Source organism: Carex rostrata, chromosome 30 (assembly GCF_964058835.1).
Source record: "Carex rostrata chromosome 30, lpCarRost1.2, whole genome shotgun sequence".
Lineage (NCBI taxonomy): Eukaryota > Viridiplantae > Streptophyta > Magnoliopsida > Poales > Cyperaceae > Carex > Carex rostrata.
Genome location: NC_135947.1, coordinates 5731425 through 5747807, shown reverse-complemented (window position 1 = coordinate 5747807; position 16383 = coordinate 5731425). Strand labels below are relative to the sequence as shown.

At 34.9% G+C, this 16383-nt stretch overlaps 1 long non-coding RNA gene across 1 annotated transcript; it reads left to right on the top strand.

The window, feature by feature from the left end:
* The first annotated feature begins 5398 nt into the window (after nucleotides 1-5398).
* LOC144547000 (uncharacterized) lies at nucleotides 5399-13436 on the top strand. Its single transcript, XR_013508949.1, has 3 exons — nucleotides 5399-5550; nucleotides 12223-12279; nucleotides 12568-13436. It is a non-coding gene; the product is annotated as an uncharacterized LOC144547000 (long non-coding RNA).
* Nucleotides 13437-16383: the final 2947 nt, after the last annotated feature.

Here is a 16383-nt window from a genome sequence, read left to right as displayed (position 1 = left end):
GAACTAGGGTGTTCTTAAGCTTACCAAAGTGTTTGATGAGCTAACTCCAAAACCCATCAAATTAGTTTCAAATGGCGAATCCGAACCGTTGGAACCCGCCTACCTTACGAGTGATGAGTCTACATATGAAAATTTTAAACATTCGAATTAATTTAGTATAAAGTCAATTGGTCAAAATTAGAAGGTTAATAAATTAATTTTAGTGCATTCATTTTTTGAACGTTTTTTGACCGCTTGATTTTATACTAAATTAATTTGAATGTTTAAAATTTTCACATGTAGATGCATCATTCGTAAGGTAGATGGATTTCAACGGTTCAGATTCATCATTTGAAACTGATTTGATGGGTTTTGGAGTTAAGCTCACCAAATACTTTGGTGAGCTTAAGAACACCGTAGTTCTACTCATCATATATATATGCAGATTTTTATGAGATATGAATTCCAAATATTATGCACCATTTTTTGTATGAATTACTCGTATAATATTAAGCTGATAGCTATGGTGATTTTATTATTCTGAGCTTTAAAAATGCAGTATCTGAATATTTATAAGCAGAACAAAATTACACTAACGAGGATACAAAATTGAAGTTCATTCCTTGTACTTTACATATCTTCAGTAACTATTATGATTTAAAAAATTTAGGGGATCACTTGAGTTTGTTTTCTTTGACGATATTGACAATCTTAAAAATATAGCAGAGTAATACCATTTTAGGGGATCACTTGAATTTGTTCTCTTTAATAATATTATGATTATAAATAGAAGGGTAATATCATTTCTATGTATAGTATTGCATTGTAAATTTACTATCTGTCGCTACATTTATCGTACACAATAATATCCTTGCCTGAACTCTGTATAAAGTTGCTTCCCTGAGACATTCTCTAGTGCAAAGATAAATATCAAAAATGCAATACTTCAAAAAAATTATTTGTAAAGACTAGTAGCATATGAAAGAAAAAGACAACTATATTGATTCAATATGAACCCTTAGTTTCATTCAAGAAACAAAAACTGAAAAAAGGATGGCATGTATGAAGCATTAACCCACAAATGACAAAATGAAGATATGAATATATGCCTATGTCGCACAATCCTGAAGCCTAATATCTTTTGATTAATGCACCCGGTGGCATGTACTGGCATAAAAAATGATACCAGATGGCAAATTTTATTGCACATCTCCACTTCTTCAGGTGCTAGCTATTAGACCCTCAGTGCCTTGTATCTCTATCACTTGCAATCATGCATTGCTGGGCAAATCTCATTTGGCAGCATCCCCATTATTACCCATTATTGGTAAAGGCTGCTGCCAAGTGAGACTTCACCCGGTAATGCAAGCTTTGCTTGGGCTTATTATATATTTAATTGAAAATCATTCGACTAATAATTGTGGTTGTAACTTGCCGGGTAAATCTCATATGGCAGCATTTCTTTATTCTACTGGAAGTATCCATCTGATATACTGCTAAAAGAGACTATTGCCCAGTAATGAATACATTCTTCACATGTTCTGATCTTTATGTGTGGCTTACTGATGCATCCTTGTTAGTCATCTCTATTTATAGGCTCCTTGAGACGTCGCATGGCATGCTGGCTATCCAAAATGAGTGGTATTCTCTCGTACATCATTGGTTTATAGGACCATAAGGATATACTTCACTGGTTGTATAGCATATGCTATATTAGCTCAAAACCACCATCACAAGACAGAAATCACGCATTGAGTGTGCATGGTGTTTATGTGTTTATGCTTGTTAAAATTTGTTGGTGCGAAAGGACTGTGAGTGAGCTTGTCTAATTAGTATATCTGAATAGTTTCTACTGTACAGCATCCTCTTGCATAAAAGGTTATGCTTTCTATTTCAATTTGATAGAGTACTGATTAATTAGATCAGCAAACAATATCCACATACTAGCCTCACTAGGCATTATTAAGAAATCTTATGTGATGCTTTGTGTACTCGTGATGCTTTCATATCATATGTCATTTTTATTTCATTAGTTAATTTTCATCTACTGTGTAACTATAGTGTTATCATTTTTAATGTAAAAAGTAAAAACAAAAAGAAAAGTGGCACAAGTGGTAGCATCTGCTTCATATTAATGAAATACGAATTTAATGTGCAATTAACATCCAGAGTATAAACAGCTCCTTAACTACACACCCTTCTATTCTAAGAATGAACTCTATCCACCAATCAGGACAGGTCTTAATCTCTTATATGATAAGCACTCTTCCTTAAAAAAAATAGAAAAAGAAAAATGTAAATATGTCTTAACTGCCTCTAATGCAAATAATTTCCAACTTCTTTATTTGTTTTCCTTGTTTTTTTCTTTTGAATTTAAAACGTGCATTATTCAGTGCCTAGCTAGTCTTGCAACAAACAAAAAAGTTATTTTTTGTGAGAATTTGGACTATTTACAATTAATGTATGCACCCTTTACTCATAATTAAACTATTAATTCAAAATGATAACTGTAAGAACTTGATAAGATGGCTTACAATTATATCCAAAATAAAATAAAAAAGATGGTCCAACATCAATTAACGGCATGAAATGAAGCATTCTTTTTTTTTGAGGAAAAATAGGGGTCAAGCCCCATATTTGATTGATATTGTTTGTTACAAAGGTTTTGTAACGCTTAAGTAAGAAATACAATTTGCTCAAGACAATTGAGCTAAGGAAAAAATATAGGAGAAAAAGACAAGTAAAGGAAAGTAAAGTAAACAGTAAGCTAATTAAAAAGAAAAGGCAAAAATAAGCTGAGCGAAAATAAAAGATGTGTGATGTGCTGCATGGCTTCTAATCTCTCAGCATGTAATTCTTCTGTGTTTGGATTTCATCCAACAATTGCTCTAGATCTTTGGAGATGTCTCTAAAAGTTCTAGAACAACGTTCCCGCCAAAGTATAAACTGTGTAATGAGCAGCATCGACCTTGTATCTTCTCTAATCGTGCCATTCAAAAGGATCTTGAGTGGTGATGTTCTTTGTATGGTTCCCCAATCTTGAATTGATGTGCTGTATAATGCCCGAGAGAAAGGGCATTCACAGAATAAATGTCTAACTGATTCTGCATTCCTTTTACATAGGATACAACGGTTTACAATCTGCCATCCCCGTCGTGTCAGGTTGTCAATCGTTAGTATTCTATTCTTACACATTAACCATCCAAATACAATTATTCTTGGCGGTGCCCTGATATTCCAGATCTTGTGCACTTCTGAATCAATTCTCGGTGTATTTTTCATTGCCATGTAAGCAGATTTGACCGTGTACATGCCCGTCTTGGACCATCTCCATTGTACCTCGTCTCGCTGGCCCGGCACCAGTCTTATCCCAGCTAGCCGCTGTTGAAGAATTATCAATTCTTGTGTTGCCTCTAGTGTCAGAACAGGTCTGAATATTGTGACAAGTGAAACAGTGGTGAGTGTTGACTCTACTGTTGCCTCTTTGTCCATGGCATGAGTGAACAGATTGGGAAATTTGTTATGTAAGAAGCCCAATCCCCAATCTTGAATCCAGAATGAAATATCTGATCCGTTACCCAACTTGTGAGTTGTTGACATGTTATAAAAATCATACACATGTGCAAGGGTTTTTGTGAAAAGAGGTGCTTGTGGTATGAAATTTATAACTGTTACCGTGTCCTGTATGATAGGTTTCCATAAGGTCCTTGCCGGTTTTTGCCAGTTCCATTGCCATTTCATCAAGAGAGCCGAGTTGAAGGTACCGAGATCAGGGACCCCAAGGCCTCCAAGAGATTTCGGTGTAGTGACCAGTTCCCAGTTGGCGAGATGAATTTTTTTGGATTGTTCCGAAACCCCATGCCAAAGAAAGTGTCTTCTGATTTTGTCGATTGCTTTGATTACCCATTGTGGTAGTCTCATAACCGTCATATAGTATGTCGGTAAGGACGATAAAACCGCATTCAATAGAACTAACCTTCCGGCAATGGAGAGATGAGCGGCTGCCCAGCCCGCGAGTTTGCTGTTGAGTCTGTGTATGAGTGGGAGGTATGTGGACTTGTGGAGTGCCTTGTTTGATAGAGGGAGGCCCAAGTACGTGAAAGGCAGAGAACCCATTTTACATCCTATATTATTAGCTAGAGCTAATCCCTCCATCTGGTTTTCTTGTGGCAGGATCAATTCTGATTTGTGAGTGTTAATCTCTAATCCAGAAACCCGTTCAAAGACTGTTAAGGCTACAGTAAGTGCTTGTATCTGTTGGGTTTCAGGTTTTATGAAGAATAGTGCATCGTCTGCATAAAGTAGACACGGTTTCATATTCTCAAATGGTAGTCGGATTGCACCTGAAGCGGTTAATTTCTCAAAATAACGAGCTAGGAAATCCATAGCTATTATGAAGAGCAGAGGTGAGAGCGGGTCCCCTTGACGGACTCCTCTTTTCAAGATAATTTTTTTTCCCAACAAGCCGTTGATCATTATTTGAGAGGTACCAATTAGGGCTGTGCTCTTTATCCATGAATGCCACTGTGTTGGAAACCCAATTTTTTCCAAAATTTGTAAGATAAAGTCCCAACTCACCGTATCGAAGGCCTTTCGTATGTCTGCCTTGAAGAGCGCGATCGGTGTTTTGACTTTCTTCGCATGGTGTAGTATGTGGTGCGCATACATGTAGCTTTCTGTGATGGTTCGGTTTTTGAGAAAACCAGTTTGAGTTTCTTCAATCAGATCCTGTAGCCGCAATTGAAGTCGGTTTGCCAAAATTTTTGTGAAAATCTTGTGTACACCATGTAAAAGACTAATCGGTCGGAAGTCAGATGGTGTAGCTGGGGTTGCTTGCTTAGGTAGGAGGACAATATAGGATCTGTCTAGTGGTGCTAAAGAAGTGTGCTCGACTGTGATTGTTGTGAAAACCTTTAGAAGGTCGGGTAGGATCTGAGGTAGAAATAGAATACTAACGATTTCCTCTTAACTTGCACTTGGTTCTTGATCGGTGGCTCATTATTATCAGAATTTTCCATTTACTTTAGAAATAAATCAAACAACCTCTAATATTTCATGATATTTCAAATTTTTTTGCTTAAATATTAGTTCACTAAAGTTAAATATAAAAATAACTTGAAGAGCTAACAGAAAGAAGATGACCTTTCTATGCTGACAAGGGACATTTATCTTTTGTCAAGATCAAGTACAAAAGGAACTATTCTTTCCAAGAATTGAAAAGGGAAAGAAAAGAAGATCACAGAAAAAGGAGATCTCTCTCCTTAGGAATATATTTTCTCTTGGCATATGCTATGGTATATCCAAATAGAGCCAAATATCATTTTCTAGGAATTTTGCTAGCTGCAAGGAGAGTACAATATCAGAAACACTATATAAGCTTCATGTCAGGTACAGCTACAACTCGAAGCAAAATGAAAAGAAGAATATATAGATAGGTCCAGGTAACATGTAGTGTGTGAATAACAGTGCAGTTCTCCTTTGGCGAGGAGGCATCCAGCTTTCAGATAGATAAAATGCATATCTTGCCAAAGGAGAATTGCCCTGATATTCACCTACCAAATTCTACTGTGAGTTTACTAATTAATCGAGATAAACAACACTATATCATATCCATATGCTCTTATATATGTGCAAGCAACACCTCTTATGATAGCATGCGGGAACATCCGAACATGCACATACACAAGGAAGCTAGTGCATTTTCCGGTGTTTTCCTTATTCCTAATATATATGACAGGAAATTAAGATGATTATTTGCAGATGTTTGTATTTGTCTATTTGCAACTTCGCACTGATGTATAATAATAAACATACCATTTTTCTCATATAACAATTGCTCAGCAGAGCTGAATATGTTTTTATTAATTAATCATATAACAAAAGAGATCAAAACAAGATTGTGAGTTTGTGACTTAATCTGAAAATTGGGTAACCAAGTGCAAGTTAATTCCTTAGTTTACTATTGCATTGTGATGTAAATAGTAGTCGGGAATATCATTTCCATGTATACTATTTCATTGTAATTTTCAACCTGGTTACCCCAACTGATGGATGCTAAGTCAATCGGGGGCATATTACCATGGGCCAAGTCAATATTAATCCAATTCAGATCAGCAACAGATGTTACTATCCGGATTTTTTTCTGGACATTTATATTTTGAGTTTTCCTATAAACATGAGGCATCTTGGTCAGACAGGCATGCCAAGAATATTGGTTTGTAATTTGGAGTCTTATGTGCTATTATGTGGTCAATGTAGGGAGAATAAATGTAATTTGTATTATGTTGTTTCAAGCTTTATTTTGTAGGTTTCTAGGAGAGCCTTTTAAGATTCTAGGAGTTTATTAATTGTGTTTTGGTATTATAGAAATAGTGGATAAGAGTTGTAATAAATATTAGGTAGCTTATAGAAGTGGAATATGGCTATATAACAAACCAAAATCAGTCTGTAAGACAGATTATTGAATTGATAGTTTGATACGAAATTTATATGTTTGAGTTGAGTTTGTCTCCTCTTTTATCCTATGTTGAGTTGAGCTTGGTCCTCTTGGGTGACTTTTTTTTTTTTTAGGAAAAACATGGGTCGATGCCCATATTCTATTAATTGATTATTCAGAGTTCAGAGTGTAACCCCAAATGGAAAGTAAAGAAATTTAAGGCTCAAAACAGTTGAGCTATTTTTATTACGAAATACAAATACAAAACAATGTCAACAAACAAAGTAAAATGAAATGAAGCGCTGGTGGGCATTTTAGAGGTGCTCGGTACCATTACTGGTACGGCATGCATCCCTTGTCAGCGGGAACTGAATGTTAGCTGTGACTGTACCTGAACCACTAATTCTTGAGCCAGTTTGTCTATCTCTCTTAAAATTCGTGAGCATCGATCACTCTCTCCATAAATGAAATGGGTGATGAGTAGGAATTACCTGGTATTGAGCAGCACTGTACCTTGTAATATCATTTCTGTCGGCTTGGAATTTACTGGTAAGGTAAGTACCTGCTGGCATTGCAAAGTTCTTGACAAAATTATAACACTATCATCACAGACAATTGATTCAAGCGAACACAGAGATTTTAACGTGGTATCGCCTATAGCGCACTCCACGGATCAAGACACACACACACTCTTTTTATTTCATAATTTCTTATTACAACTCACACAATTGAATGAATTATTTCAGATTAGATAGCCGAACCTATATACACTCACACACGCATATAATCAGGAAAGAGATCACATGCATACAGGAAAGAAATCATATGCATATAATTAGGAAATAAATCTTCAGCTAGCTATATTTGGTAAATCCTTGTAAGGCAGCATATTATCTTGAATTATCTTCAAGAAATCCTTGGCTGGATCCACCTTCTTGATTTCGTCCTCTAGATTAAATGTGGCACCAACTACACGTGTCAACTTGTCATTCCAACAGTTTTGTATACATCTAGCGAGAATGTGCATTCATCAAATAGATGACACACTGATTCTCGAGCAGATTTGCAAAGAGGGCATCTATTTGCCATGAACCAACCCCTTCTCATGAGGTTATCCAAGGTCCTCTTGAGTTATTTTTGGTTGAACAACTGGCCGAAAAAACAAATGTATGCGGTATGCCTGTATCACACTAAGCTGATGCCTGATACCGTCTGATTATTAATACATTAGGTTGCATATACTGGCATAAAATTGGTACCCCAGATGGAAAAATTTGTTGCACATCTCCATCTCTTCAGGTGTTGTCAGACTATCAGTGCCTTATATCTCTATCACTTGCAATCACATTCATTGCTGCACAAATATCATTTGGCAGCATCCCGAGTGTTACAATTATTGGTAAAGGCTGCTAACAAATGAGACTTTGCCCGGTAATGCAGGATTAGCTTGCATTGGGTTTATTATGTAATGAAAATAACTAAATAAGTCGACTAAGAGTTGCACTACTTAATTGTACTTTGCAGGGCAAATCGATTAATATTTCATATGAACTTAGTAATTTAGTATAGTTTTAGTAATGGAAGAGAGAATACTCTATGGTGGAAAATTTATTTCTATTATATTCTCTTACAATCTTATTCATTACAAATGAGATATTGCAGTGGAACCGTGGACTTAGTGCAGTGGCACGAGTGCTGTCTCTCTACAGAGATGTTGCAAGTTCAGTGATTTTGAGGATAACATTTAAAAGATGTTGGGGTGTACCGGGATCCTTTAATAATAAAAAACAAAAAAAAAATGAAATAAAAAATGTCATAATTCATATGGTAACCTTTACAAACCCAAGAACATGCATGAATATTATTAACACAACACAAATACCAAGTGCATTAATTGCATGACCAAAAATATGAGCCTAGAAAACCTAAAAATTTAATCTATCTAGCTAGAAATTACCAAATATATCCACCTTAACCATTTGACTAATCGACTAATTAAGTTTACTATTTCCAACATATTTACTATGCATCCAATATTCCAATTATATGCTGCTGCAAGATTCTTTATTGCTAATGAATACATTCTTCATATTTTCTGATCTTTATGTGTGGCTTACTAATGCACCGATCCTTATTAGTCTCTTTATTTATAGGCACCTTAAGATGTCGCATGGCATGCTGGATGATAGGGATATGCTTCACTGGTTAATTCTTGCTATACTAAACTCAAAATCACCATCACAAGACAGAAATCACTCATCGAGTGAGCTTGTTTAAATTTGAGGTGTGGAAGGACTGTGAGTGAGCTTGTGTTAGTATAACTGGATGGTTCCACTGTTGCATAAAAGGTTATGCTATATATTTTTTTTTCAATTTGATAGTACAAGGAGTACCGATGCATTAGATGGGCAAATAATGTCCACATATACTGCCTCACTAGACCTAGGCATTGTTAAGAAATCTTATGCGATGCTTTATGTACTCATGACTGATGCTTTCACTTGTTATTTTTATTTCCGTTATAGTTAGTTTCCATCTACTCTATAACTAGAGTGTTCTCCATTTTAATGTAATAAAAAAGAAAGGACAGTTTTTATTTTTATTTTTTGAAATAAGTGACCCAAGTTGTACCACCTGCTTCAAGGTACTATAATGAAAATTATGAAATACGTACGAATTTTGCAATACGCCGAGTATAATTTGCTTCCCAAACTACGCACGCTTCTAAACTAAAACAAAACTATATCCACACTAATCAGTCAATCCAAGCCCGGCCCTGGCCCAGGGCACCCAGGGCGATGGCCCTGGGCCCCAAAATTCAGAGGGCCCAAAAATAATAATTAGTTTTATATAAAGGCCCAAAATAGTATAATTATCTGATAGCTAGTACAGTCAGAATTGTCCTAAAATGCGTTAGGCCCGTGAATCATAGATTAAATATGGCAGTTGCTGTATCCTTTTTGCCACGCAGGCTACCCTGACGCAGCAGATTAATCAATAATCAGTGGTGGTATTGCACCCGCCTCACCAATGTCTACTTTGTTCTTGTCTACAACCGACAAACTATACAGAGTGGCCGCAGCATTTTCCCTTGCTTCTGTAGTTCCATGCTACCAAAATTCAATACCTCTACAATCTTCACCATGGCACCAGAATCAACCATAATACCTATATTGTTTTCATGAATGGATAGATTCAACAAAGCTGTGATAGCGTGCTCCTGTGTATTCAAGTCAGGTGATGCGAGTAAATTCACCAGATCAAGGCAGCAAGGTTTATCAGGCCAAAAATAACACGACAAATTCCTCTTTTCTCTTCGAGAACTATAGAATTTATGTTATATAAATTGAAAGTGTTTCGTTTTTAACAAATTAATATGGTAAAACTGAATTTATTGAGTCCAATCTAATATTATAGATGTGAGTTCTTATCCAAATTTAATATGATTGAATGTGAAAATAAATTTGTTTTTCTACTGATTTTTTGGAGTGGGCTCAAAGTTACTGTCACATTTGATCGTTTTAAAATTGAATAAGAACCATTGAGTCATATCCTTAATATTGGATCGACTCAATGAATCCAATCTTTCTATTTTTATTGAAAACGAGACACTCTTTCTATTGAATAAGAACCATTGAGTCATACTCTGAATTATGAAAGAAATATCTGTTACAACTTGCAACGTTTTAGTATGATGACACAATGTCATTGAAAAAGTGTTTTATTTTTCAACGTTTTAGTATGATGACACAATGTCATTGAAAAAGTGTTTTATTTTTCATATTCTGAATGTTAACTTTCTATTGATTAATTTAGAACTTCCTTAACTATTAGTTTACAAATTTAATAATCTATTTACATATTAATAAAAAAAATTGTGTATATAAGGGTTAAAAATTTTCTTGCACCCCGGGCCTCAAAATCTTTAGGACCGGCCCTGAGTCAATCACAGCTCTTTTACAATCTTCACTCTTCCTAACAATATATATATATATATATATATATATATAGAGTTAGGCTGGGATGCTATGGATAGCATAGAGGCCTCTATGCTACGGCTCAATATTTGAGTTTTCAAAATCCAAACGGTCGATCCGAACCGTTCATCTTATTCTCCATATTAATATCTGCTTGGAGACCAAATTTTACATTTTTCTGAATTTTTTTACTATTTATTAAGTATTTTACAAAATTGTTGATCCAACGGTGGCTGCACAAAACAGTAAAACCGTTGGATTAGCGATTTTCAAAGTGGCTTAATAAATAGTAAAAAAATTCAGAAAATTATAAAATTTGGTCTCCAAGCAGATATTAATATGGAAAATAAGATGAACGGTTCGGATCGACCGTTTGGATTTTGAAAACTTGAATATTGAGCCGTAGCACGGGAGGCCACTATGCTATCCATAGCACCCCAGCCTAACTCTATATATATATATATAGAGTTAGGCTGGGGTGCTATGGATAGCATAGTGGCCTCTATGCTACGGCTCAATATTCGAGTTTTCAAAATCCAAACGGTCGATCCGAACCGTTCATCTTATTCTTCATATTAATATCTGCTTGGAGACCAAATTTTACATTTTTCTGAATTTTTTTACTATTTATTAAGTATTTTACAAAATTGTTGATCCAACGGTGGCTGCACAAAACAGTAAAACCGTTGGATTAGCGATTTTCAAAGTGGCTTAATAAATAGTAAAAAAATTCAGAAAATTATAAAATTTGGTCTCCAAGCAGATATTAATATGGAGAATAAGATGAACGGTTCGGATCGACCGTTTGGATTTTGAAAACTCGAATATTGAGCCGTAGCATAGAGGCCACTATGCTATCCATAGCACCCCAGCCTAACTCTATATATATATATATATATATATATATATATCTAAATATGTGCTACTTAAATCTGCAGTACAGTCTGTAATTTCATATATATAAACACTGAACACAAATATTTCTTTTTTCTGTTATTGTTTTCTTCTTTAATTTAAGATGTGTATTATTTAGTGTCTAGTCTTGTAACAAACGAAGAAGTTTTTTTTATTTTGTGAGAATTTAGACTTTGCAAGTAATGTCGATCTACACCCTTTATTCAATTGTAAATTAACTACCAAAACAGATTGATAATTATATGAACTTGAATAAGATGATTAATAATTATCCAAATAAGAAAAGAAGGTCAACTTCAATCACTTGAATGAAATGAATATGAAGCACTCTTGCGTGGTTGCTTTATTGTGTTATCTGAATTTGTCGGTTACTTCAATCACCGGCATTAAATCAAGCCACCTCTAATAGGTAATTGTATTTTAAATTTTTTGCTTAAATATTAGTTGACTTAAGTCAAATGTTAAATAGCCAGAAGAGCTAACAGAAAGAATATGACCATTCTAAGTTTACAAGGGACATTTATCTTTTGCCAAGATCAACTGATCAAGACACAAAAGGAACTATTCTTTCCAGGAATCAAAAAAGGAAAGAAAAGAAAAGCTCCTTAGGAATAGATTTTTTCCTAGCATATGCTATAGTATATCCAAATAGAGCCAAATATCCTTTTTCTAGGAATTTCGCTGCATGGTAAACAATATCAGAAACAAACTATATAAGCTTCACGTCAGTTAGAGCTACAACTTGAAGAAAAATGAAAAGAAAAATATATAAAAAGGTGCAGGCCACGTGTAGTGTGTGAATAACAGCGCAGTTCTCCTTTGGCGAGGAGGTCTCTAGCTTTCAGCTGACAGATAAAATGCATACCTTGCCAAAGGAGAATTGCCCTGATATTCGCCTACCAAATTTTAGATTAGGCGCGGACGTTCATGCATGGAAAAGTGCAAATATATGGAGGAATACATGAATGGAAGGTAGGATTGATTTCTCCTATTGTGAGTTACTAATTATTAATAGAGATAAACAACACTATATATATCATATCCATATGCTCTTATGAGCAAGTGACATTCTTATGAAAGCATGCGCGAACATGCATACAGACATAGAAGTTAGTGCACTTGCCTTTGTCACCTTATTCCTACTATATATGACTATACATGCAAGGAAACCAAGATGATTATTTGCAGATGATTGTATGTGTCTGTTTGCAACTTCGCTTTGATGTATACTAATATATGTACTATTTTCTCATATAACAGGTACAAGGATCAAGAGGTCATCTTTTTTTACTTTGCCCCTATGCGACAAAATTATGATTTTGGATGGGACTGTGTCAGGATGTATTTATGAACTGGCATAGCTTTGATGATATATTACGATATACATTGCAGTTGCTTAAACAACAACAACAACAACAACAACAACAACAACAACAACAACTTTTATTATTGTTTTGATTTCTTTATGCTGGTGTGTCTGGGAAAATAAGAAATGAGGTTTTCTTTTCTAGCTCATTACACAATCAAATCTATTAGGTGTATGATTTTACTAATTATTTCTTTGGTGGATTTTTGAACAATTATCATGAGAGAGGAAGTGAAGGCCCATCTGCAATGTTTAAAAAAAGAAGAAGGCCCATTTGCAGAAATGGATACCTGAAATAGGTATTTCATGAAGCTCTTCAGTGTTTCTCTCCAGTTAAATGTTTTCAGATGACCTATGGAGATTACATGGTACCACTGGTACCACTGATGATAACAGGATAGCAGCACGAAGACCCTTATGATTTTATTTTACTTTTTAAGGACTTTAGAGCTTTTTGTACTAGATGGTACAGTATGTTACTGTACCAGTATAGAGTTTTCTTTTTAGATCAGGCACCTCATCCTCTTATCTAGCTAGGATTGGTTGTACCAGATAGAGTTTTCTACTTTTCTTTTTAGATCAAACACCTCAATCCTCATCCTCTTATCTAGATAGGAGAGGAATATAGAATGCTTCTTAGCTATTAGGCAAATGGTGCCTGTGAGATTGGATATAGACGTTCAAGTTCTAGTTGTAATTAAATATCTACAGTAATCAAAATGTTCTTAATTAAGCCATCCTTTCAAAGAAATATATACGTACCATTTTCTCATATAACAGTTGCTCAGCAGAACTGTATATATTTTTTTTAAACGTACTTATAACAAAAGAAAGCAAAACAAGATTGTGACTTAACCTAAAAATTGGGTTACAAAATGCAAGTTAATTCCATCATAGCTTTTTTTTTTTTTTTTTTTTAAAAAAGGCAGAAGCCCATTTCATATTACTGAAATTGGATAATTACAAAAATAGTCTTAGTGTGCCCTCCAAACAGGGAACACCTCAACTGAGAGTAGATAGTATCAAGCTACAAAAACAACAAATAGTTCATACAACAACCATAATAAAACTAGAGCTAAAGTCCAAAAATAGTTCAGATTAGCTAAAACTAAGCCACTCATGAGGGGGCTAAGGTAAACTAGATAAATAGAGCAAAATGGTGAATCTTTTTTCATCTGCCATCAAGTGGCATCGGAGCCCTCAGCAGGAGGTTGGTGCACTACCATGGATAGAGGCATGAACTGACTAAGTGGAATGGCATCCTCAACGATGGGTAGCCACTCTTCAACCGATTCTTTGGTCTTCTTCTTCAGCATACCTATCCAATACAAGCATAAAGATTTTATCAGCATAATCATTGTTCTAGCTGTTTTAACTGGAGCATTATTAAAACACATTTCATTTCTATTTTTCCAAAGAGACCATGTAACAGCACTTAAAACAATTAGAAAACCTGTTCGATTCACAAGAGTAAGGGAGTAAGCAAACTGAATCAAACTATCCCAGTTGTGCCAAAGGTGCATTACTTCTTGACTTTTCTCTAACCAAAACCAAACCTGTTGAGCTAAATCACATTGTAAGAATAAATGATCTACTGTTTCAGGCTGACCACATATATGGCACCGAGTGTTACCTGTCCAACCTTTTTTAGTAAGGTTATCTTTGGTCAGAATTAGATTGTGTGTAACTAACCACATGAAGATCCTTATTTTAGGGGGTATTGGTAATTGCCACCAGACCATAGCATTAGTTGGTTGATACCCTCCAAAGTTTAGAATAGTATAAATTGAGTGAGTTGAGAACTTCCCTGAATTGTCCCATCTCCAATCTATCTTGTCGTAGGGCAAAGTGAAAGAAGTAGCACTAACAATTGCAAGCAATTCTAACCATTCCTTATAATCTACACCTATCAATTCGGTTCTAAATTTCAAAATCTGCCCTTGAGTGTGTGTAACATCAGCTAACATTACTGTTTTATTAATATATTTAGAGAATAAAGAATAATATTTGATTGAGAGGGTGCAATTTTGATACCACTGATCTAACCAAAACCTAATTTGAGTTTGTAAGCCAGGGGTATACGAAGAGCTCATGTCGCCAATATGACTAATTTTATTTAGAGAAGACCAAAAGGGAGAAAGATAAATTGTGCGGTTTCGGATATATTTGTGTATGAGAAGGGTTTTCCAAAGGCCAACATATTCATTATTCTTAAGTTTCCACCACCATTTAAGTAAGAGCGAAATATTCATTTGTCTAAGATCTAGAATTCCTAACCCTCCAAAGTGTTTAGCTAACCGAGAGGTATACCAATCTAAAAGGATGTATTTTTTCTCTTGGAATTACCTTGCCACATAAATCTTCTCCTAATTTTATCTATCAACTTAATAACAGTAATAGGAACTTTGTAAATTGAAAGAGCATATAGTGGAATAGCAGAAAGGATTGAATTCAACAGTGTAAGTCTACCTCCTATTGACAACATAGAACTTTTCCAAAGTTGCAATCTACTTTCTACTTTATCTATGAGGAAGGACCAATCAGAAATCTGCAGTTTTTTATAATGTAATGGAAGCCCTAAATACTTCATTGGGAATGTACCCCAGGAGCATCTAAACAATTGATTAAGATCTGACTTAGTATCTATATGTAAAGGAAACATCTCCGTTTTGTCATAATTAACTTTTATTCCAGAAATGGATTCGAAGGCTAACATAGCCCACCATGCAGCTTCCACATTGTCTTCTTGAGCTACCAAGAAAAGAATCGTGTCATCTGCATAGTGGCAATTAGTAAGGGCCCTATTGTCTACATATTGAGGACCTAAACCTTGGATAACATTAGCAAGCCTACCCTTAGAAAATATTTTACTCAATGAATCTGCAGCTAGAATATATAAGAAAGGGGATAATGGATCCCCTTGCCTAACCCCCCGTTTACAATAGAAATAAGGACTCAGATCCCCATTAATATTCAGACAAGATTGGGAGCTTTGAAGCCATTGAGTGATCCATTGAATCCATCTACTACCAAAGTTCCTACCATGAATTATTTCTAGCAGATATTCCCAATTTATCTTATCATATGCTTTTTCAAAATCTATTTTAATCACTACACCAGATTGTTTTGTAGTATGACAAGAATGTAAGATTTCTTGACTAAGAATCACGTTATCTAAGATATACCTATTCTTAATAAAGGCGGCTTGACTATGATCAATAAGTCTATCTATAACTATATCTAATCTAGTAGTAAGTAATTTAGAAAGTATCTTAAAACTACAATTAACTAGACTAATTGGTCTAAATTTCTTAATATTATTGGCATCTTTTTCCTTTGGTATAAGGCAGATGCAGGACCTATTTATCCTATGCAGATTTAATTTATTTTCATAGAAAAAATGTACGAGAATCATAAGATCATTTTTAACTATATTCCAAAAAAATTGATAGAATTTAAATGTGAATCCATCTGGGCCTGGTGCCCCATTTGGATCAGAAGCAAAAACTGCATTCTTAAGATCCTCTTCACTAAAATGTTGTTCTAATTCCCATTGTTCTATGCTAGTGAGTTTATCCCGCTCATCCCAAAAATTTGTATCCAAATGACCATATTTAAGACCAGAATTTCCTAATAAATCTTTGTAGTAATCCACTATGTGATGCCTAATTTCTACCATATTATGAGTAAGAGTATTATCTATCATTAAA